The sequence below is a fragment of the Adiantum capillus-veneris genome, chromosome 25, assembly GCF_014529385.1.
Source record: "Adiantum capillus-veneris isolate H3 chromosome 25, ASM1452938v2, whole genome shotgun sequence".
Taxonomy (NCBI): Eukaryota; Viridiplantae; Streptophyta; class Polypodiopsida; order Polypodiales; family Pteridaceae; genus Adiantum; species Adiantum capillus-veneris.
The window spans coordinates 96,235,892-96,259,188 of NC_140955.1; the positions used below are offsets into that span (position 1 = coordinate 96,235,892).

Sequence of the window (23,297 nt, forward strand, 5' to 3'; positions counted from 1 at the left end):
CAGCTCGTTTAGGATTAAAGTTCTCTATGTTGGACCCATTTGACATTCACTCAATTTGTCTCAATGCCACTCATTTGATGCCTCTAGACCTAGTTGTAATGTACTCAATTTGGGCTTAGGGTAACTTTATTTTAAATGCTATTGATTGGAAGCATTTGGGTCTAGAATTTGACTTAATTGCTTTAAAATGCTGACAATTGAGGCCTCCTGAACAATGCTATGGTTCAATTTCTCTTTAAATTGAATTCAAGTGATCCAATTGGATTCAATTTTTTTGGTTTGCATTTTATTGGACTCATTTGAACTTAACTACGTACACTTATCACATCTAGTTTGAAAAATGCTACTTAATTGTACTTAATGGGACTTATTTACATTGTAATTCCTCATGAGATCTCAATTGCAACCTAAAAGCAAAAACTAAAAGTGAGTTGAGTTTGCTTATGGAACTTCCTCAAAATAAGAAAATAAAGCTACAATGCAAGGCCATAGGTCAGAAATCTACCATGGCAAGTCTTGCATGTCAGCTTAAGACCTTAAGAGTCTTGGTGCTCCTAGCAGTGAAGGAAGAGTTGATGTAGCATTGAAGAACCAAAGCAAGTCACGCAGGATCAACTTCTACCACACCTCTGCAACATCCAATCTTCATCACTACATGTCTGTTTTGAAAGGCTCTACAATGGTAGTAGCTGCTCCGGTTGTCTAGTGTCTGCTCTAAAGAAGTCTATGATCCACCTCTAAGATTGGCTAGCTTCTCCTCTCATCAGGCTCTTTCTGTGTGTGTGAAGCTCGAGCAAAAACAATCCTAGGCATCTTTGGTCCTCATTTCCCATGACTCTAGAGAGTGGTCCAAAGCCCTCTCTGAACAGGCAGTGAAAGCGGCCTCATAACTCATACTTAACTGGACAGTGGCATGTGTAATGCAACTCTATGTCAGGCTTCATGTGACATATGGGACGTGTCCTGGCCTCTGTTGGTATTCCTCTATATCGAAGCTGGTGTGAAGATGTGCATATCTGGCCAATAGCACATCATATCCCACGAGATAAGTAGGTGTCCATGTATCTGGGTCTTGTCACAACACCGTCCTCCATAAGCTGGAGAAGACGTGCTATATAGAAAGCCATCTTCATGCACACCTCCTGTGTGGACTGTATCCAAGATCACAATTGTGTACCATACTTGCCCTACTCTGACGAGCCCCAAAGTGTAAGATCACAGCTCGAAGAGGTGAATACACCCATTCATAGGAGAAGGCCCTCGTTGTTAACCCTCACGGCTCATGGACACCCTATCACCTACGAGACGGACGTTGTAACCTACGGTGGACATTGTATTATTTATTTGGTAGAGTCAGGTACCGGGCTTGTCGGTCCAATAGGAAAAGGGTAAGAGTGATCGCCGATGAGAGGCGCACTCTAACTGGGACATTCAAGGGATTAGTTGGCTAAGCATGGGTACCCAAGTGTGAATGGGGTGAGCTCATATAAAAGCCAACTAAACCTAAAATTCACTCATTCTCTCATTTGTGCAATAGAAGAGTGCTCTTGCTCCATCTCCATCTCCATCTTCCTCTTCTTCACCTCCTTGTGTGTGTGTGTGTATGTGTGTGTGTGTGTGTGTGTGTGTGTGAGAGAGAGAGAGAGAGAGAGTGCGATAGAGCATTGCGGCGGCACGACGGCGATGAAGCGATTGAGCGCAACGTAGCGGTGTCTCCTTCTTCTTCGCGGCGAGGAATCCTCCACGGCAGGAGCATAGAGCGGTGAGTGACACACCATTGCCCTCTTTTGAGCTTACTAGTTAAGCTAGTTGTGTGCTTGGAGCCGTCTATGGCTCGCACACAGTGTTAGGCAAGTCCCTTGCTTCGACAATGCGGCAAGGAGCGCACATTTTTGGCGCCGTTGCCGGGGAATCGCCCTGCACTAAGCCCAAGAGGCACTTTGTGCTTCTCCTATGAGTTGTTTGTAGTAGGAAAGAAGAGGAAGAGAAAGAGAAATGAGTTATTTTTCTGCAAGTTGTTAATTTCTGTATTGTCTGCAAGTTCTGTGATTTCTGCATAATGTTGTGTTTTCTGTTTGCACACAGTCTTTGCACAATTAGTAGTCGTTAGCTTGTTCGCAGTAAATGAATAAGTAGGTAGACAGTTAGCAATTTCTGTTTGCACACAGTCTGTACATAGTTTTTTGTCAAGGTTTGCCTGCACACAGTCTTTGCATAGTAAGGTAGTGAGAGAGGAAGTAGGTGGACAATTAGCCCACTGTCCGTAAGCAGTTAGCAGAGTGGTTAACAGATTAGTTAGTGGTTAGCAACACTGTTAGTAAGTAGATAAGGTAGTGAGCTGTCTGTGAGCTGTTGACAGAGAGGTTAGGTAGGTGTTGACAGTGTGTGTGGCCAAGAAAGGGTCACCTAAACCGCGCGCGGTCGTCGCCTCAAAAAAAAATTAAAAAATTAAAAATTAGAAATTAAAAAAAACCAAAAATATTTAAGCGTGAGTGACTGGGGGGCTACACTAAAATTTTGATCGGGATCAGGATCATTTCCCCAAACCTAAGCCCAAGCCCAAGCCCAGGCCCAGGCCTCAGTCCTCAATCTTATGATATATACTAGACTCACTCTTATATATATACCCTACCCCCTTAGGAGGGAATGAGAGCATGTGGGGCAAGTCCTCCACTCTCCTCCCTTCTCTTCCCACTTGCACCCTTAGACTTTCTAATTTGGGCCTAGTTCCCTACTAGAAATTGACGGTTTTCGGGATTTCGAGGGCATAAAGTGACCAAACGGAGGGCTGTAAAGCACGGCACGTCCCTCTGACCGAGACTCTTGTTTTGAGCTATCATACGTTCTATTCTATAGCTGGGTCAAAAAAAAAGGACCAAAAAATCAAAAAATAAATAAATAAGAAAAGACTTGGGTTGCAAAACACCCAAAATTACTAGGTGAACAGCCTTCACGGGCACTCACTGACACTTCTAGGGGATCCAAGTCATATGAACCTACGCTCTGGACGAGTGTTAGAGCACGAGCATATTGGTAGTGCCTCCATTTACGCGGTCACCCATTATTCCTCCACCCTAGGTTCTAGACCTTCGGCCAGGACTCAAGATAGCGCGACCCAAGATCCTCATATCGCGTCTAGTGATTCTTCCTCTGACTACGAAGTCATGGAGGGGTATCCTACACCAAACCCTGATAGTTCAAGTCAAGACATGCATGCCATGGGCCCACGGCTCGGGTCCAGCGTTTTTAGCCGCTTAAAAGAGACCCTTAGTAGAGCTACTCGCTCCGAACATGCGGTTAATGAAATAAATGAAGGGAGTGGGGAAGTAAATTCGTCATTCATGCCTAAAATAGACCCTATGCTTCTTGAGAGTGTGCATGTGAATGTTCCATCCATTGCACCTCCTGATCCTTTAGGACTATCTCCCTCTGAGGTTTTACTACCCGATGGTAGGAGTCTTGCCGAAGTACAAGAGATCGAACGCTATATGCAAGCAACAAGGGAGAGGGAAATTGAGAACCTACGAAAGCTAAAACAAAGTCGAGCCCTAAAAGCAAAGGCTCCTATGACAACAATCATGCCAGCCGAGCAACCGAGTGCTCCCAAGGTAGCAGTCACGGAGGGGCAAGCGATGGGGAGCAATAATGCTTCCACTTCGAGGGAAACCTCCAGCACGCCAGGCCTAGATGGGATATTCCTAAACAAAAATTGGGAGTATGACCTACAAGCAGAAGCTTTAACTGATCGGTACACAGGACACACCTATCATTTGGGTTGGTTAGATGTTCTACAATCCACATCGGGTGCTACTAGCATAGATGAGCGACAACAGAAAGTTTGTGATGTCCTCCATAGGATTGTCGAGTTAGAAAGACAGAACACAGGGATCAACATGCCTTCAACAGGCCTAATGAGATTCTTGGATACGGGAAAGGCCAACCAACCAACCCTATCACAAATGGAGACTCCCTCAGTGAGCCCCATTGATCCTCCATATGTTGTTTCGCCAGGAGCCTCAGTACAATCTGAGCCCACAAGTGGCAGCTTTACCTTCCCAGATCTAGCTCATCTTTCTCTTAATGACACTACGGCTACCATGCATATCCCAGTGGTGAGCATGACAAGAAGTACACCATGGAGTTCATTTGTTAACACTGCGTCGATGCCTAGTAGCACAGTGCCCCCAACTATACCTACATGTATGTATCAATCATGTGCACATGTCGTACCTCAACCTCATGTAGCTCCTATACCTCCGATTATCCCAAGAGCTTACAATCCACAATGGCATTATCCAAGATCTTATACAAGTGGAGCCATGCCATTTAATAATAACATGCCATATCAGGAACCCCCTATGCCTAGGGCCACGCTTGTAAAATTTGGACCACCGTCTGGTACACCACCATACGAAATATGGGACCCAAGAGCCGCGCGTATGCCAAGGCCAAGGCCAACTCCCATCTCACATGTGGTTCCAGGAGCACATACACCCATTATACCTGCTCAAATAGGAGATTTGGCAGCGTTTGCTCAAACTATCGGTCGCTCTATTGCGGAAAACATGCGTAGTGCACCTGATAGAGAGCCTAGGAGCAAGGCAGTTCAAGTAGCTAAGCTCACACAGAAATTCAGTGGAGACGGAGATGCTAGAAAGCATATGGAAGTCTTTGAACATGTGTGCGATTCCTTGGAAGAGCACAATGAGCTACATAAGTGTAAGGCTTTGAGTTTGACCCTAAGCGGAAAGGCTAGAGATTGGTATAGAACCTTAAGAGTAGAAGAGAAAACGATCTACTCTACTCTTAGGAGACTGTTCTTAAAAGAATACATACGAGAGGGAGTACTTTGGGGTGTAGCCTCTCTGCTCCAGAAAGCCCAACGAGAAGAAGGTGAATCCGTGAGAGACTTCATTAGTCGCCTAAAGAATTTGAATTCTCGATGCAATCCAAACGAGCGATTCAACAACAACCAATTGCTCGATAGATTCATTAGGGGACTACGACATGAAAGTATCTATAATAGCCTAGTCATTAGAGGTATCACTACTTGGGAAGCAGTCACCATGAATGCAATCCAATTAGAGGATAATTTAATGATTGCAAGAGAAAGAGTGTGAATGCAATCCAATTAGAGGATAATTTAATGATTCCAACCAGTCCTTGACGGTGGTGCGGGAGTCAGCATGGTGACAAAGAGTTGTTGGGAGTCTATGGGGAGACCTCACCTTGAAGCCACAACCGTAGTGGTAAAAATGGCTAATGGATCTATTGTTACGCCTATTGGAATGCTAAAGGATCTCAGGATCAAGGTCTTGGGACACAAGGTAAGGCAGACTTTCATTGTTATGGATTTTTCCCAGCATCCTATGTCATTTGAGATGATCTTAGGGCGTCCATTCATGAGGGAAGCAAAAATGGTGCATGACTGGTCCAAAAACCACGTCTACTTACAGTTCCAAGACTCTGTCATTCGAGTTGATCTTTTAAGTGGTCGAACACATCCTCTAGGAAATAAATTCATCATTGATAATCGATCAGACACAACAATTCACTCAGCTCCATTACAGTATTGTTACACGTGTAATGAAGACACGGATATTGGGGAGAACTCTCCTTATATGGATATCCTACCCGAAATGGCTGAGTCAGACAATGTCGATTGGGTACACCTAGCGGCAACTATAGATACATGGGGAGCTAGAGGAACAACCTGGGTAACACCAGATGGGGAAGAGATACCACACATTGCACCAGTAAACATGTTAGGTGTAGCGCATGTAACATCCGATGATAAGAAAGAGGCACACCTACCTGAGAGTGAAACCGATGATTCCTCAAAGGCTTCAGGCCAATACACATCAGAAACGGAATCTTAGGGAGAAATGGATTCAGAACCTGAGGAAACATCGAGTGAACCAAGTATAGAAACTGAACACTCGAGGCCTAGTACGACCATCTATGGTAATTTATATGAGAGTGAAGAAGATACAAGCGAAGACCTATCAGGCGAGTCGAGTTCAAACATTTACCAAAATCAAAACCTTAACAAGAAACAAAGGTCATATAAGAGACGACGATATCGAGCAAATGTGAGAGCTAGGATAAACAAGGAAAGATCTACTGCAGAATGGCTTTGCTATCTAGGGGCATGTGATGCTCATCGAAAGCTAGTAGACAATTGGGGTGAACATCTCCAGAGTGTCATGTGGTGCAGCCCGCGACCCATTGACCTCGCTCAATTGGAGGTTACAGAGCCGAAATTGAGTCGAACTATAAGAAGACGTCAAAACCGAGAGTTAGCACAACAACAAAAGGAGGCAGAACTAAAAGAAAGGTCTCCGTCAGGACAAGAGCCTACTGACTTACATACGGCTCCTGAACATTTTAAATCTTATACCTACCAATGGAAGCAGTGGAGTCTATGATGTTCCAACGGTAGTTAAAGAGATAGAATTAGCAGAACCAGGTGAGGAGTCTAAACCAGTCTTTATTGCTCAAGACCTTACCGAAACTGAAGAGGATGTACTTAAGGAGCTCCTCAAGGAATACAAGGATATCTTTACTTGGACATATCATGACATGCAGGGCGTTCCACCTTCTGTGGTGCAACATACAATTCCCATGATCAACATTGCTAAACCCGTCCAACAACGACCCTATCCAATGAATCCTAAGTACGCCAAAATTGTACAAGAGGAGATTGAAAAACTTATCCAATGTGGATTCATATACCCTATCGAGCACTCAGAATGGGTTTCTCCAATAGTCATTGTGCCAAAAAAGAATGGGAAACTAAGAGTGTGCGTGGACCTCAAGAAAGTTAATGCAGCCAGTAGGAGAGATCATTATCCCTTGCCATATTCAGAACATGTGCTTGAAAGAGTTGCGGGCAAGGAAGCTTATAGCTTTTTAGATGGGTACTCTGGTTACAATCAAATCACAATTGCATTAGAGGACCAAGCTAAAACTGCTTTTATCACAGAGTTTGGAGTGTTTGCATTTCGTGTTATGGCTTTTGGCTTAACAAATGCCCCTGCTACATTCCAACAATTAATAAACACTGCGTTTAAAGAATTTCTAAGGGAGTTTTGTGAAGCTTTCCTAGACGACCTTTGTGTTTATTCTTCTTGGGAGAAGCATTTGTTATATCTACGAAAAATATTTGAAAGGTGCAGATTTTATCGCATCTCATTGAACCCTTTCAAATGCCAATTTTGGGTTAAGCATGGAGTCATTCTAGGGCATATAGTGTCCAAGAACGGGATATCCACAGATGAGAGTAAGATTAAAGCCATTGCCGATTTTCCACCACCTACTAACTATAAAGGAGTTCAAAGATTTATGGGCCATGTTGGTTATTATCGAAGGTTTATTTTAAACTTTGCCGAGATAGCGCGTCCATTGTACAAGCTTCTTATCGACTTTCACTCGACGGAAGAATGTCATCAATCTTATGAGTTATTAAAGAAGGCCCTAACAAGTGCTCCAATCCTGCGAACACCTGATTGGAATGTACCTTTTCATGTGCATATTGATGCATCAAATTTTGCTATTGGGTGTGTTCTAACTCAACCAGGAGAACATAAATTGGACTACCCTATTAGCTTTGCAAGTCGCCAATTAAATGATGCCGAGATGAACTACACTACTACAGAGCACGAAGGTCTAGCTATGATTTACGCAGTAAAGAAATTTAGCTATTACCTTCTTGCTACCAAGTTTGTGTTTTATGTTGATCATCAAGCATTGCTATATTTGGTAAACAAGCCGTGTTCCACAGGTCGAATTACACGATGGTTATTACTTCTTCTTGAGTTTGACTTCACCGTTGTTGTGACGCCTGGGAGGAAACATGTCATGGTGGATCATTTATCTCGTATCCCTAATGGCGAAGCTCCTACGGGGGTTGATGATGAATTGCCTGATACTCCTTTGTTCATTGTTGAGACAATGCCTGAATGGAGTGAAAAGATTGTTAACTTCTTAGTTAATGGTTTTCCACCCAAAGAGCTGCAAAAAGATATAGCTCAAAAATTAATCAAGGAATGCGAACCCTATTGCTTACTGGCTGGAACTCTCTATAAGAGAGGAAAAGATGATGTTCTTAGACGATGTGCCCGCGAGGATAAGTATTTATATATTCTACAAGAGGCACACATGGGCATAGCTGGTGGTCACTTTTCAGGAAAGTTGACTGCCCGAAAGATCTTACAGTCAGGCTATTGGTGGCCCACTCTGTTTAAGGATGCATCACTTTTTGCAAAGGGATGTGATGAATACCAACGCTTCAAGAAGCCACAAAGAGGGGATAGGATGCCTCTACATCCCATCAAGGTAACCCAACCATTTGAAAAGTGGGGCTTAGACTTTGCAGGACCGATTAGTCCGGCTGCACGTAACACGCAATCATGATATATCATTGTGGCTACCGACTATGTAACCAAATGGGCTGAAGCAAAAGCAACACGAAAGGCGGATGCAAAAACAATAGCTAAGTTCCTCTTTGAGAACATTATCACACGTTTTGGATGCCCCTTTGAACTTGTGAGTGACAATGGAACTCATTTTATAAATGAAGTAATAAAAGAAATCACATCAAACTTCATGATATCTCACCACAAGTCTACACCCTATTATCCCCAAGCAAATGGCCAAGCTGAGAGTACCAACAAAACTCTCATCTCCATTTTGACAAAGACAGTTGAGGCTCATCGCACTGATTGGGACCTAAAGCTTACATCAGCTTTATGGGCTTATCGTACTGCGTATAAAGTTGCTATTAATTGCACACCGTTTTTAAGATGGTGTATGGCCAAGAAGCAGTTATGCCATGGGAGTTTGTCATTCCTAGTCTTCGAGTAGCTTCTCAAGAAGGTTGGGATGGTAACCCCTTAGTGGAGCGATTATATATCCTGGAAAGGCTAGATGAAGAGAGGCAATTAGCTGTGTGAAATGCTCTAGTGGAGAAGGATAGGAGAAAGAAGTGGTTTGATAGCCATTTAAAGGATAAAGACATCAAGGTTGGTGATAAAGTTCTTATGTACGGGGTACGTAATGAAAAGAAGAAATTTAAATACGCTGGTAAGGGAGCATATCAAGTGTGTGAAATTACCCCGTAAGGTACCATTCGTGTGGAGACTCTAGATGGAGTTGAAACCATTGGATTCCTTAATGGGAGTAAATTCAAAAGATATTATGATCCTCTAAGCCAGGAAGAGTTGCAAGCCATCCATCAAAAGAAGGCTTCCAAGGAACAAGCAGAGCTTTAAAAAATCCAAGCAAGAGTTGAGGCTCGAGAACGACAACAACGTCTTAGACGCCAACGAGAGGCTAATCTGGGAATCACGCAAGCATTTTTCGAGGACACAGATGACGACTCATTAGAATCTGAGCCACCCCTACGATACCCAATTGAGCTAAATAGCCCCTATGGGAAAGTACTATACAATGCCTTATTAGATACGGGAGCTAAACACAATTTGTTGTCCTATGGAGATTGGTGTCAATTAGGGAAACCGACCCTATCCCCGAGTACGATGCAAGTCAAGGGCATTAATAAAAAGAAAACTGCTATTCTTGGAGTCCTTCAGACCCCTGTTGTCTATGACAATGGAAGCATAGTGCAGAGGTTTCTAGTCATGCTCGCGGGAGCTATGGAAGCCAACGTAAACCTGGGACGCACGTGGATGTTGGCAACCAAATGCACTATTGATTAGGATACTGGTAGTGTCACGACGCGACCACCGACTCTTACCCCTATCATTCAAGCAAAGTCACCTACGTTGCAAACTCTAGCAAAGTTGAAGGATAGCCAACATTCACAAGCCAAGGTGGTTAACTCGTCTTTGCCGGCTACCCATGAACCTAGCACTTCAACACTTGTAGTTGCAGCAAGCAGTAATATTGCAAGTACTCAACATGCACGACCTAAGAGTACATATCAATGGGTCCCCAAGGCCTTACTTCCAACTACCTCAACCCTCCCATCCATTCCAAGAAAAAATTCCCCTGGAAAACCAAGAGCGTGCTCTAGGAGAGTCAAGACCAAATCACGATGGATTCCAAAACGACTATTAGAAGCCCAAGGCTACTATGATGGAAATGAGCAAATCTGGGTACCTAAACGTAAAATGTGTCCTTCCCTATCGACAACAAACCCATATGAGTCAAACAGTGTAACGCTAAAGCCAATGGCAGACCGTGGGAAGGGAAAGATCACACAATGCTACACACCTAGTCCAGAGCTAGTTTGGGCTCCAAGGCAAAACCAATTTATTCCACCTAGCTCAGGAAGGGGGGAGTTCCATGAAGCTTCTAGCTCCTCATGTAATACATCCATAGAGGTAAAAGCTTCTACACAGCCTCCACCTACAATAGTGGACCTCCATGAAGCTACAAAGGAATCCACACCTTCCAGTGTTCAAGAATCACCTGATGAACCACTTCAAGTTCGATCTTGGGAGAGTACCTTACCACCCTTGTAACTCGACGAGGCACCTAAGGTAATAGAAAACTACTGGCAAAAATCTTCACCTATAACAACTTGGAACAACTGGTTTCAAAGGGTGACGATATCATTTCAAACGGTATTATCTACCCAAGGAAGGGGGGAGTGTTTGTGGACATCCATTATTCACTTGCTTCCCTCTCAACCTTTCTCCCTGACCTCTTAATCTCCAATCTTAGGGAATGTATATATAAAGCCTTATACTCACAAAAACGAGATAAAAAAGTAAAAGAGCAAGAGCCATAACAAAAAATCATAAAAACAAATTATGCACAAGAACACGACCCTTGTAATATTTGCACTCTAACCATCATCTATTTGCGTGTACAGATATGGCTAGTACGCTAGAGTCATCCACTCCTGCCTTGGGTGAGAGGTACCCTCGTTACTTTTCACAAATATTTCACATGGTCTTTCCAGTGCTTGCATGTGAATGGGATTTGATAGGTACGCTAGCATGTGAGAGGAATTTTGAGGAGTTAGAATGGCTGATACGTCTCTTGACCACGTCTGATCCATACTTAGTAGAGAGCATTTCTCCCATTGCACAAGCCTACCCTTTTGACCAAGATGACTATAGGCGTCTAGTGACCTTCTTAGTAAACATGGGCACCTATGATGAAGAAGAAAATTTACAGGACTACACGGATGGCACATATGGTCTCATGGATGATGACTTTGTTTATCTCGAAGATGAGGATAGGGGTTTAGCCTTAGGGTTTCCCCCCAACCTCCACAATATCCTATTCCCTTGACTCTCTAGGGGGAGTGCAAATAATTAGGTTAGGGTTCCTTATGTTTTTTGTTGTGTTCAATAAGTGTTGGTACCTTTTCCCACTAATGTGCCTCCTGGAGGTATTCCTTTTGTTTCCTAGTGTGTACAGGAGCGTGTTTCTATTGATAGGATTTGGACCTTCATGGAATCTTTATCTCGACTCACTCTTCAAATCAAGCGCGACCATCGACACAAACAGGTGTTTCTTGTCCATTAGCATTGCCCCTTATCTTTTTTGCATCTATGATTGTCTGCTTTAATTGTGATTGGTAGCCTAATATTCACCGCATTTGCTTAGTATCAAACATTTAATTCAATGTAATTTTTTGTCATAATCACTTGTCTAGGTTTAAAAATCAAGCAGTCCGACTAAGCTAGTTTGACCAAGTTAGGTGTTACAGATCTTCTCTTAATACCATGGGGAATGCCTTCCTAATAATCAATGGTTACTTAGGTTCTTAATCAGATTTAAGCAGCATTGTGTGAAATGTACTAGGGCTTTCTAGTGGGCTTGACCCTATTGACCTTTAGCTTAAGTATTATAAAGGGATTTTACTAGTGTGATGAGCCTGGGGAGGTGTATCAGTGTTATATGACCCCCCAAAGTTACAAAATTAAAATACTGAAAATGAACAAACAAAAAATCAAAAGCCACAATGTAAAATCTTAAGCTGGAAGAGAAATCTCAGCTTGATTTGGTACTTCACTCACATGTATTGCCTATGGTACTAGAGCCCTAGAGGTTCCCAGTGTGGGCGCTTTTCCTTGAAAAGCAAAAAACCCAAGGCATACAAAATAAGCACACACATCAAATTGAATCACTGTGAAAAGACTTTGGGGGGTCAAAGAAAAGGTAATCAGTCAGGCAATGATTTCATAAGAAATTCCTTTTATCGTAGCTTAACTACAAGGTCCTCTAGGTATAGCCTCTAGTCAGCCCTCGAACATGAAATACTTGGCTCTCGCGATTAAACAACTTAATTAACCAGAGAAAATTAAGAAGCTTACCCATGGTATTAATAGTCGATCTCTAGTGCCTTTTGACCGTTAAATTAGCGACCCCAGACTTGTTTAATTTTTTACCTTTACATCTGTTTATGCATTTGATTACATTGCAATTTAATGCTTATTGTTGACAAATTGTTTAAAATTCTGTTACCAATCAATTGTCTGCCTAAAATTGCATATGCTTTTTAATCGCTTATGAGAATGCAATTACTGTGCAATGTTGTTTGATTTTGCAGTGACTAATGAAGGCTAAGGACATTCATCTCAAATGCTCTTCCACCTCGACCTACGAGCTTCAACTCAATAGCTTTCGAGGACGGAATCTACATCAGGAAGGGGGGCATGTTAACCCTCACGGCTCACGGACACCCTATCACCTACGAGACGGACATTGTAACCTACGGTGGACATTGTATTATTTATTTGGTAGAGTCAGGTATCGGGCTTGTCGGTCCAATAGGAAAAGGGTAAGAGTGATCGCCGATGAGAGGCGCACTCTAACTGGGACATTCAAGGGATTAGTTGGCTAAGCATGGACGCCCAAGTGTGAATGGGGTGAGCTCATATAAAAGCCAACTAAACCTAAAATTCACTCATTCTCTCATTTGTGCAATAGAAGAGTGCTCTTGCTCCATCTCCATCTCCATCTTCCTCTTCTTCACCTCCTTGTGTGTGTGTGTGTGTGTGTGTGTGAGAGAGAGAGAGAGAGTGCGATTGAGCATTACGGCGGCACGACGGCGGTGAAGCGGTTGAGCGCGACGTAGCGGCGTCTCCTTCTTCTTCGCGGCGAGGAATCCTCCACGGCAGGAGCAAAGAGCGGTGAGTGACACACCATTGCCCTCTTTTGAGCTTACTAGTTAAGCTAGTTGTGTGCTTGGAGCCGTCTGTGGCTCGCACACAGTGTTAGGCAAGTCCCTTGCTTCGACAGTGCGACCTACAGTGGACATTGTATTATTTATTTGGTAGAGTCAGGTACCGGGCTTGTCGGTCCAATAGGAAAAGGGTAAGAGTGATCGCCGATGAGAGGCGCACTCTAACTGGGACATTCAAGGGATTAGTTGGCTAAGCATGGGCGCCCAAGTGTGAATGGGGTGAGCTCATATAAAAGCCAACTAAACCTAAAATTCACTCATTCTCTCATTTGTGCAATAGAAGAGTGCTCTTGCTCCATCTCCATCTCCATCTTCCTCTTCTTCACCTCCTTGTGTGTGTGTGTATGTGTGTGTGTGTGTGTGTGTGTGAGAGAGAGAGAGAGAGTGCGATCGAGCATTGCGGCGGCACGACGGCGATGAAGCGGTTGAGCGCAACGTAGCGGTGTCTCCTTCTTCTTCGTGGCGAGGAATCCTCCACGGCAGGAGCATAGAGCAGTGAGTGACACACCATTGCCCTCTTTTGAGCTTACTTGTTAAGCTAGTTGTGTGCTTGGAGCCGTCTGTGGCTCGCACACAGTGTTAGGCAAGTCCCTTGCTTCGATAGTGTGGCAAGGAGCGCACACTCGTTCACACCTGAATTGAGTGGTAGTTTACAGCTTGAATAGAGGGAGATCACTGACTACTTTAGAGCAGGGACTCATAGTCCAGATAAGCATGCTTCACATCAGAATTTAGAGCCCACTTATACCAAAGTTATATTAGTTGATTGAGCCATTGAGCTCGGGAGATCTCAACGCCCATGTCTACCAAGGAGACCATGACATCAATGGAGGATTCATTAGAGGATCATGACAATTCTAGCACGACATATATGGGAGATGCTTAGTTACATCCGCGGACATTGATGAAGCTTCTTAGCCATCGATGCAATACTTTCTCGGAAAACACCCAATGCCGGTGTCCTCGGGCATTGATGATGATGATAAAGTTAGTCTTTCATTTTTTTTAATACCAAGGCATTGAATTAGATCCACCAATATTAGGTCAAAAAGTAGCACTGCATTTAGCAGTCGAGCACCGCGCCCATCAGTTGTGTGAGCTCATGCTGCTTCTCGCTCAACAAACCACTAGCGCTGTTGCAGGGCCCGACTTGCATGGCCACCTGTTGTAAGTTGCCTTATATTCACTAGCTAGCTAAGGATATTGTATTCAACTGCAATATATATTGCCTATACAAGGTTATTCTCGCGACGTCAAATCAAAGAAGGCCGAACTCTCAGCTGGTCTGCGCGAAGCTGCAAAGAGTATAGTGGTTCGTCGCCCTAAAACATCAGCTATGAGCGCCCTCTGCAGCAGCTGAACGTTTCCTCTTGCAAGCCCTCGGACGTGCGCGTCCTCGGCTAGTTGTGTGATGCAATTGCTGGCAAACCAACTTGGAAGCTAAGCATCGTCTCTGGATCAGTGCCGCCTTAACAAGTCTCCATTAACAGTCAGGTATTTATTCCCAATTTTCTTAAAATTTCTACCAAAGAAAATACATTTCTTAGCCAAACAAAGGAATGGCACAAATAGGTCAATATTTCAAGCATCAAATCATGCCGGTTTTTAGGTCAAAAATTGAAGCATTTGTCGCAATATTCTACAAAGTGTGCACCTTTTATTTGCATTTATGATTGTTTGAGGGAATGTAAATGCTGTTGGTATTAGATTTGGAATGTAAATGCTGTTGGTATTGAAAGTTCATTTGGAATGGTTGTTGGTGCCATAGTTGGGAATGGTATAAATTTATCAATTCAATTTACCATTGCAGTTTAGGGTCTTTGTTTGTACTCTTGTTTGTAGCGCAAGACCCTAAAGAGTCTTCCCTAAAGACCCTAAAGAGCCTATATTTGCTACGAAAATATTTTCATTTTATATTGTACTTCTTTGATTATTTTAAGCCTCTTCTTTGTAGGTTTGTAGTAGTATTCATGTCTAGCTGTATTTAGCTTACATTAGGTCTTGAGAATATAGCGTATGAAGGTATGTCGCATTCATCTTTATTGAAAACACTTTATCTTAGGTGATTACTCAATGTGAATTGTAAACTGAGAGGGGTGAGATTAAGCTTTCAAGTTGAAAGGGGTGTCACTCTGACTAGCCATTGCTTGTGGTATTCACTACAGATGGCTGGTCCAAGCGAGCAAACACTATGTGATGACGTTGATAGTGAAAGGATAAGTGAAGTGCAAGAATATCCTATAGAGAAACGTAGAGAATTTGTAGACTTGCAGTCACAGATCTTATTTCATGAGTTTGGGCAAGATAGTGCTTGGCCAGAAGACCAATATCTATTATTTGGAAGGTCTGGGAGAAAATGGAACATTTTAACCATTTCATTGACGATGTAATGGCATGGGATGTTAGTAAAGCTTTTGACTCTCAAGAGGAAGCTAGGACTTGTTGACCACTACAAGGTAGTATACCGCTCGGATGAGGAGACCATGTCTATGGTCACCTTGATGGAGAGAGCGAAAGTGATAGGACATATTATAAAATGCCGATAGGTGTTCAAGATCAAATGCTACGTCTTCTATTTGGTGACCTTGGTGGAGCTAGGGTAAAGAACTAGTCTTCAAAAAGAAGCCTAGCTAAATTATTGGTTCAGTTGCCAAAGACATGGGAAGGTGATCTTGGAGGGGTTCAAGTACCCGCGTGTTGGGATCAGTTTTACAAACAATGTTGATTGGTTTGGGGATGGTGACCGCCTCTCATTATCGGATTTGTATAGGAATTAATGGAGCAAAGCACGCACTCGAACTTCTTTACCCAAGTATAGAGGACAACTTTGTAGGAGAGGTTCTAAGGTGTGCTTGTTCAAGTGCTTCAAACTCCAAAAAGCTTAAACGTGACTGTATTACTTGCTGTGAAAAGTGCAAAGTATGCACAAAGGCAAGAAAGTCAATGCTTGCTTTTGATTATATTCCAATAGGACCTCAACTAAAGCTTCTTACAAGGAGTAGAACTTTTTGTCATGAGCTATTGAGTTTGTGGTGCCATAAAAATTAATGGTGTCAAGGAGATGCATTTTCTACGGGAAGGCATATTAAGGACTTTTGGGATGGAACAAAATTCCAAGGAGTGAAGAACTTTTGGGACCCATTGTCAACATATGAGCTACCAGTTGTTTGCTCTACACCTGGATGTAAGAAGTCTTACACAACTTTTCTCTTTGACAAACGCTCTCAAAAACTTGAAGATGCATGGGATGTTGAGCGAGCAGTGTACACTTTTATATGCTCCGAATGCAAGGAAGAAATTGAATGTGAGAAAGGTTTGTGCAAGGTAATTATGTCTATCTTCCTCTTTTTCTTAGCAAAATGTACATTGAATGTCCATATTTACTATGATTGTTGGTGTGCATAATCAGGGTGACCCTAGAAATATAGCTCTCTTGTTGCATTGGGACGGGTTTCAAACATCAAGAACCACACAAAAAAGTTGTGGGATTGTGGATATTATGGTGCTCAATGCTGGAAAACAAAACTCTATGGATTTCATGCCAGTCTTGTTTATTCCACAAAGCTGCAAAAAGATTATTAAGTCTTCCGGTGATGTCTTTGGATCATTTTTGAAACCATTAGTGGATGAGCTGGAATCACTATATATTGATGGAGTGGATGTATTATATGAGTATCCACTGAAAAACATCTTTGATGATATGAGGGTGGAATCTAAATTCCATAAGATACGAACTATGGTTATGATGGTTACCGGAGACCGTCCGGCCGAGTGCAAGATAGGCTTGTTCAAAAATGGGGGACAAGAGTTCTGTAGGAGAGATAATCCACATGCATCACTTGCAAGAGATAGGCCGTGACTAGAAGGGATGTATATTTACAATGAAAATCGCTTACAAGTCAGACACCCACCAGTGGCAAGAACAACAAACGAGATGGTTCATGCGATAGCTGAGGCAAAGAGGTGTTGTACTTTTGCTGAGAAGGATGAGATTTGGAAGAATGTTGGTTTATCGGCGAGTCACTACCTTGGAGACTCTTTGACTTATATGGGTTCGACCCCTCTCTTGACTTGGTTTTTTATGTAATCCACACCTTGTCTCTAAATGTTTTCAAGAAGTATTCCAGAATGCACATTCTTCAGTGAAGAAAAATATTGATGAAGCTGCTTTGACTGTTACAAAATTGGCACCAGCATATATTCGCTATGGTCAGTGGCCAAACTCACCAAGTGTCTATTATGAATCCTTCAAGGTGGAAGAGAATCAAAAGTTTATGCAGTGGTGTCTACCATATATTCTAAGAGTCGTAGATGGTATTCCACATGAGATGCAAACTTTGGGAATCTTGTTGGTGGACATAGCACAAATCTTTTATGGCTACAATCGAAAGCATGGAATGTCAGCTACTGACATTCAGGTTATCAAATCCTTGCTGCAATCTTGGAGAATCCGAAAGAAGGAATACTCAGGAGAAAACTCATCACCCTTGGAGCATGTAGCTGGAAGTGGGGAACTACTTGACAATATTTTACGGCATGGACTACATGACATATATTGGTGCTATATGTTAGAACGTTTAGTGAAAGCGTACAATGCTATCAAAACAAATAGCATAAATGATGAAGCGTCATTTGTACAGTTCTATCTGAGAATGTTTTTCACAAAAGTATTCCAAGCAATCCAACATGATAAAGATGCCCTGCTACCTTGTGATGGAGTCCTACAACAATTGCATAGTGTATTGGGTCAAACTACTGCAAAGCTAATTGTGGAATCGGGGCCTCCCTTGAGTGCTGCTCTTCACATCTTGATGGACTCTTTAACGTCACTTCTGTTGGAAAGGCAAGTTCGTTGTGGAGCAACATCTTAAAGTGGCAAGAGAGCATCTTGTACTGATAACATTCTTATGAAGAGTATTGCAATATCAAAGAGGAGGGGTAATTATAGGGTTCCAACATCTAAGGATATTACTTACTTAATGAGCTTTTGGAACATCAATGATGAAAGCTTTTCATTTGGTGATGTGCAAATATATGACAAAGTCTTCTATAAAGGAGAACTTTCCAAGATTGGCAATGATGTAGTTGTAAAGGTGGATACGTTAGACACCTTGTTTGAGGAACGAGGTCATTGGAAAAGCTTGCATAACCTATTTCTTCTCCATGCAGCTTGATGGAGAAGCAATGATGTTTTTTGGTGCAACTTACTACAAACAATGTATTACAGGAGACAGTTTTCCAAAGGAATTAGTCATAGATACAATGACTGGAATGAGTATTCTTGAGAAAACACCGCTTCCATTTACTTGGGATTGTGTGCGGCCTATCTATTCTTTGCTTCATAAATTTATCCCATTGCCATTATCAAGGAGCCAAAGATTGATTGCATACGAAGTTAAGGACCTAAAGTAGAGGGCTAAGCTACTAATGGAAGCCAATTGTGGGAATATACCCTTGTGGTTGGAGCAAGATGACATTGTCAAAGTCCATTTAGAAAACACTGGTATAGTACAATTCAAGCATGTTGTTGTAAGATGTGTACAATGTGACAACAAAATCACAAAGCTTGCTATTTTGAAATCTGATGCAAGTGATCCTCATATATGGAAAGTTTATGAGGAGGAAAGCACATGGAGAGATTGAGATTCTTGTGTCCTTTTAATCAAAGATTGGATTGTACTAAAACGTTAAAAAGTTAGAAATCTTGGAGAAAGTGATCGATGGATCCATATTTTGTGGAGATGTCCATAAGTCAAGGACATGAGAACAAGACATTTATAAAGTACTTGATCACGTTAGGCTTTTGTTGTTAGAGAACTAAATGATTTTGTGGTTTAAATTTTATTATATGGTTGAACATTGTTCTCTCTATGATTTATTTTCATCTTAACTTTTTGTATTGTTCGAGTTATATCTCAAGTGGCACAAACTTTTTCTTTTGGAGTCTATCTTATGTGCATGTGTCGACTACTCTTGTAGGGCTCGCATGGATCTTCCACGGTCAATTTTTCAGCAACTAGTTTCACTTCCACATGGGGAGACTGTGAAACTACTCGATGCTTGGAGGGAACATCACTCTTTGGGTAATAAAAGGGTTGTTGGTAACTCAACTAGTTCTCTTCCATATGATATGATCATATATGATCAAGTATTTAGAGCTCCTCCACCTAAACATAGAGAGCACAATAAGTTGTATGGTAGAGAATTTTCTAAAAAAGAGGATCATGGCCAGTATAGAGTGTTGTGTGCAAATTATGGGATGGTGCAAGGGTGGTTTGCGAGCCAATTGCAAATTTGAGACATAATAGCAAGGGTAAAGATATGATTTTGAGTATCATTCAAGAGAAGATGGGTGAGCTAAAGCCAGTGAAAGTATATGGTGTGGACTATTTGTGGAAAGAGTCCGACATTTACAATTGGTGTATCAAGTCATTGGCGTCCAAGAGAAAGTGGAGCAAACAAAAGGCTTGCAATGGCACTATAATGAAATAAGTTTTTGTATTATCTTTTGTTTTTCTTTCAAATCATATGCTATGTAGATGTTTATCTTATTCTTGAATTATGTTACATTTTTAAGGATACTCATGATGTTCAAGAGCTTGACAATGATGGTGTAGACAAAGAGATAGAATTATCAACAAAGGTAATAGTACATAACGATTTTTAAGAGTTTTGATATTAAGTTTCTTATTGAGTAATTTTTATAAGGAAGAGGATGCTTACAAGCAAGGTTAGATGAGAACTTTGTAGATGTGGTGGAGGGTTATAAAGACATCTCAGAATCCACACCGGTAATTGATATATACTATTCTTTATACAAGTGTAATGCCAATCTTTTAAGATTTTTTAAAGTTTTGTGTATGTCTTATGTATTTAGAAAGAACCTGATGTATACATTCTAAAAATATATTGGGACAATGATGAAAATCATATGGCTGCATATGAGGTATATGAGGAACATGCTACTTTTTTTGCTCTCTCTCATTTCATATCTACATGATGATTTATTTATGTGAAAATGTTGGCTTAGGAGTATCAAAATTTTATGAAAGAAAATATATTTTCTAGTGCACTAGGAGATGTGGATTCAATGTCTTTGTCTGCTGGTGATAAGTCTCATGAAACTTCAATCAAGAAGCTGGTGCGATTTTGTTCATGTTTTTTTTCCCATTGTGTAGCATTTTTAGAGATGTAAAAAAAATCAAGTTGTGTTTTTTGTGTTGGTAGATATTGGATAAGTTAAATAGAGTTGAAAAAATTGCATCTAAAGGGTACGACGAAGGGCATTCTAGAAAGAGTATTCGAAAATGGAAGGTATTTAAATTATATTATTAAACTAATGCTAATTGTAAACTTGTTAAATAAATGTCATTGAAATAAGCTTGGGTTATGTCCTAGGCTACAACTAAGCTTGCTGAACTCCTTCAAAAAAAAAATGAAGGGTCAAAAGTTAAGAGGATTCAAAAGTCAAAGGTAGCTGTTTTGTTTTTTGTTGATGGCTCTAAACACTTATACTATGGTAATAAATCTAAAGTAATGTATCTTGTCTCTCTTGTAGGATGTTGAGAAAGATGTTTTTGTTTCTAATGAGAAGGCTACCTTGGAAGTGCAGGTTTTTTTTCAATCTTACAAATATATCTTATTCTTACTGTTGAAAAGATTGCAACCATATTCTTTAATTTAACTCTTTATTGTGGTTTATTGTGTAGGCACACAAACTCACTAGAGAAGATCAAGAAACCAAATTGATAAAATGGTTTGGGGTTAGAAGAGTTGAAGAAGTGTATCCACTTGTGAAGCCTACTTACATGGCTTTAAAAAAATTGAACTCCTTTTTTTGTAGAAAAGCGTGTGAAACTAGCACTTCTACTATGTGTGAAGACTTAGTAGCCTGGCTTTTAATAGAAGGCATGATGATTGTAAGACTTGAAAAGATTGGCTCTCTTTCTTTAAAGGATGTAGAAGTAGCCAATGATAAAGACGAATAGTTGTATGATGGACTTTGTAAGAATCTTTGAGAGACATCTATATGAAAATGATCATTTTTAGTTTTCTATTTAACCTTTATCTCTTTTAGTCAAAAAGTATGTGCTATTTTGTATATGATATGTTAAATTGATTATTCACGTGAATTATTATAATACAACTACAAAGATAGCATTTTGTGGCTACAACCATGTAGGAGAAAGAAGAATTTCTTACTACATGGTTAGTTAAAACTCCCATATAGCTATAATATTATGGCTACAGTCATCTAGGAGCATCCGAGGCAAACTAGTAAGAAATTCTTGTTATATGGTTATTTAAAACTCCCATATAGCTATAATATTATGGTTACAACCATATAGGAGTATTCTCATTATTACATGTTTGCACTCTTAATAGATATGTGTATTCAATCTAGTAAGCTGCCTAGTAATTATATTTCTTTTGCTATATAGAAATGCGTTCAAAGCTCCTTAGCTTCCACAAAACCCAAGACGTACTTGAGCAGCAGCAATGAGGCATTAATACCTTGTTGTACAAAACAATCGTGAAAATCTAGCCGTAGCAATGAGTTGGCCACCGTACTGTTGTATTCATGGTGCTGCTCAACAGGATCAATGTTGTCTTTGTCAACGATTGCCAGGCTGTGAGCTTGCAAACTACAGGATGGCACCATGTCTATCTTGGCAATTATGTGTATTGAGACAGGTTTTGATACTCGAAATGTAGAAATTCTTGAGAAAAGCATTGACTCAGGCAAGCATGGCCCTAAGGCCACAAAATAAAAACTATTGCAGAATTTGTAAGAAGTTGATTGGGCTACACCATTAGCACTGATTGGATTTAGTACGCACCAGTGGTCTAGAGTAGAAATGGCAAGGTTTGCAAGAGCCCTGGCTCTCAAAATCTTCATCATGACTTTTTGAACATGCATACAAGATATTCTCCTTCAGTGATGAACTGCCTCAAAGAACCGGGATGTTATCTGATGTCTCCTTGTTTGTGTTGTTTGTTGCAAGGCTGATGGTGGAAGCCACTGAGGGTTTGGCACGAGGTTTGCCGTCCAAATTTTTTATGCAGAGCATATTTGCCTAGGCATGAATGTCTTGTCTATTTGTTGCTCCCATCTATGCATGGTGGCGGCCAACCTTCTGATTGTGGTGGAGTTCTTTAAGGTGTCCAAGTTTTCTGAAGGGCTCCGTAGCCATCCTCACGTGGTCACTGATGATGTGGACAGTAAGGCTTCTTCCTCATCATATCCACACAGGTGCATGCAGAATGCAACTTAGAAAAAACTTCTAAGGTCACTTTGGGTGCCCTCATCCGTGTGCAGGGTCGTGTCTGCTAATTCCGCTCACTTGCTATCTCAAACTAACTTACTAACCAACCTCACTATGGTGTGGCCAAGTAACCTCAAACCAACTTTGCTACAATTCAGCTATCACAAAAAAATGCACACACATTTCTTCAGCTATCTCAAACTAACTTACTAATGAACCCTGTACCACACTTAAACTACAACTTGCATGTGTGTGTGTGTGAGAGAGAGAGAGAGAGAGAGAGAGACTGCTTTTGCGCTACAGGAACCCAATATGGAGGCACGATGCACAACGAGGAGGGAGAGAACATGGATCTCTACATTCCGAGGAAGTGCTCAACCTTGAATCGGTTGATAACTACAAAGGATCATGCCTCAATGCAATTAAACATTGGGCACTTGGATGACTACGGCTTCTACATTGGCCAATTCACCACGTTTGCCTTGTCTGGGTTGTCCGACCTTAGGTTGATGCTGACAGTGCCTTTGAGCGTCTTTGGCAGAAACAAAGGGCCAATATTGGTCAGTAGTTGTATGCAAAAAGATCTTCGCCTCTCTCTTTGAGGAATTGGGGTTTAAATTTGTGTGATTTTACCATTCTCTTCTTTCTGGAAAGCTCTTACTTATCATTTTTTATAAAAAAACATTTGACACATGTAGCTTTATGGATTTTTGAGAAGCTTCTGGATTTTGTGTGTGTGTGTGTGTGTGTGTGTGTGTGTGTGTGTGTGTGTGAGAAAGAGAGAGAGAGAGAGAGAGAGAGAGAGAGAGAGAGAGAGAGAGAGAGAGAGATTCCCTTGATCTGCAAAAAAAGAAGTCCTTGAAAGG

The 23,297-nt window shown here is 41.4% G+C and overlaps 1 pseudogene; it reads left to right on the top strand.

Moving 5' to 3' along the window:
- Positions 1-22,754: 22,754 nt before the first annotated feature.
- On the top strand, positions 22,755-22,999 carry LOC147425335 (small ribosomal subunit protein eS21 pseudogene; annotated as a pseudogene).
- The last annotated feature ends 298 nt before the right edge of the window (positions 23,000-23,297 follow it).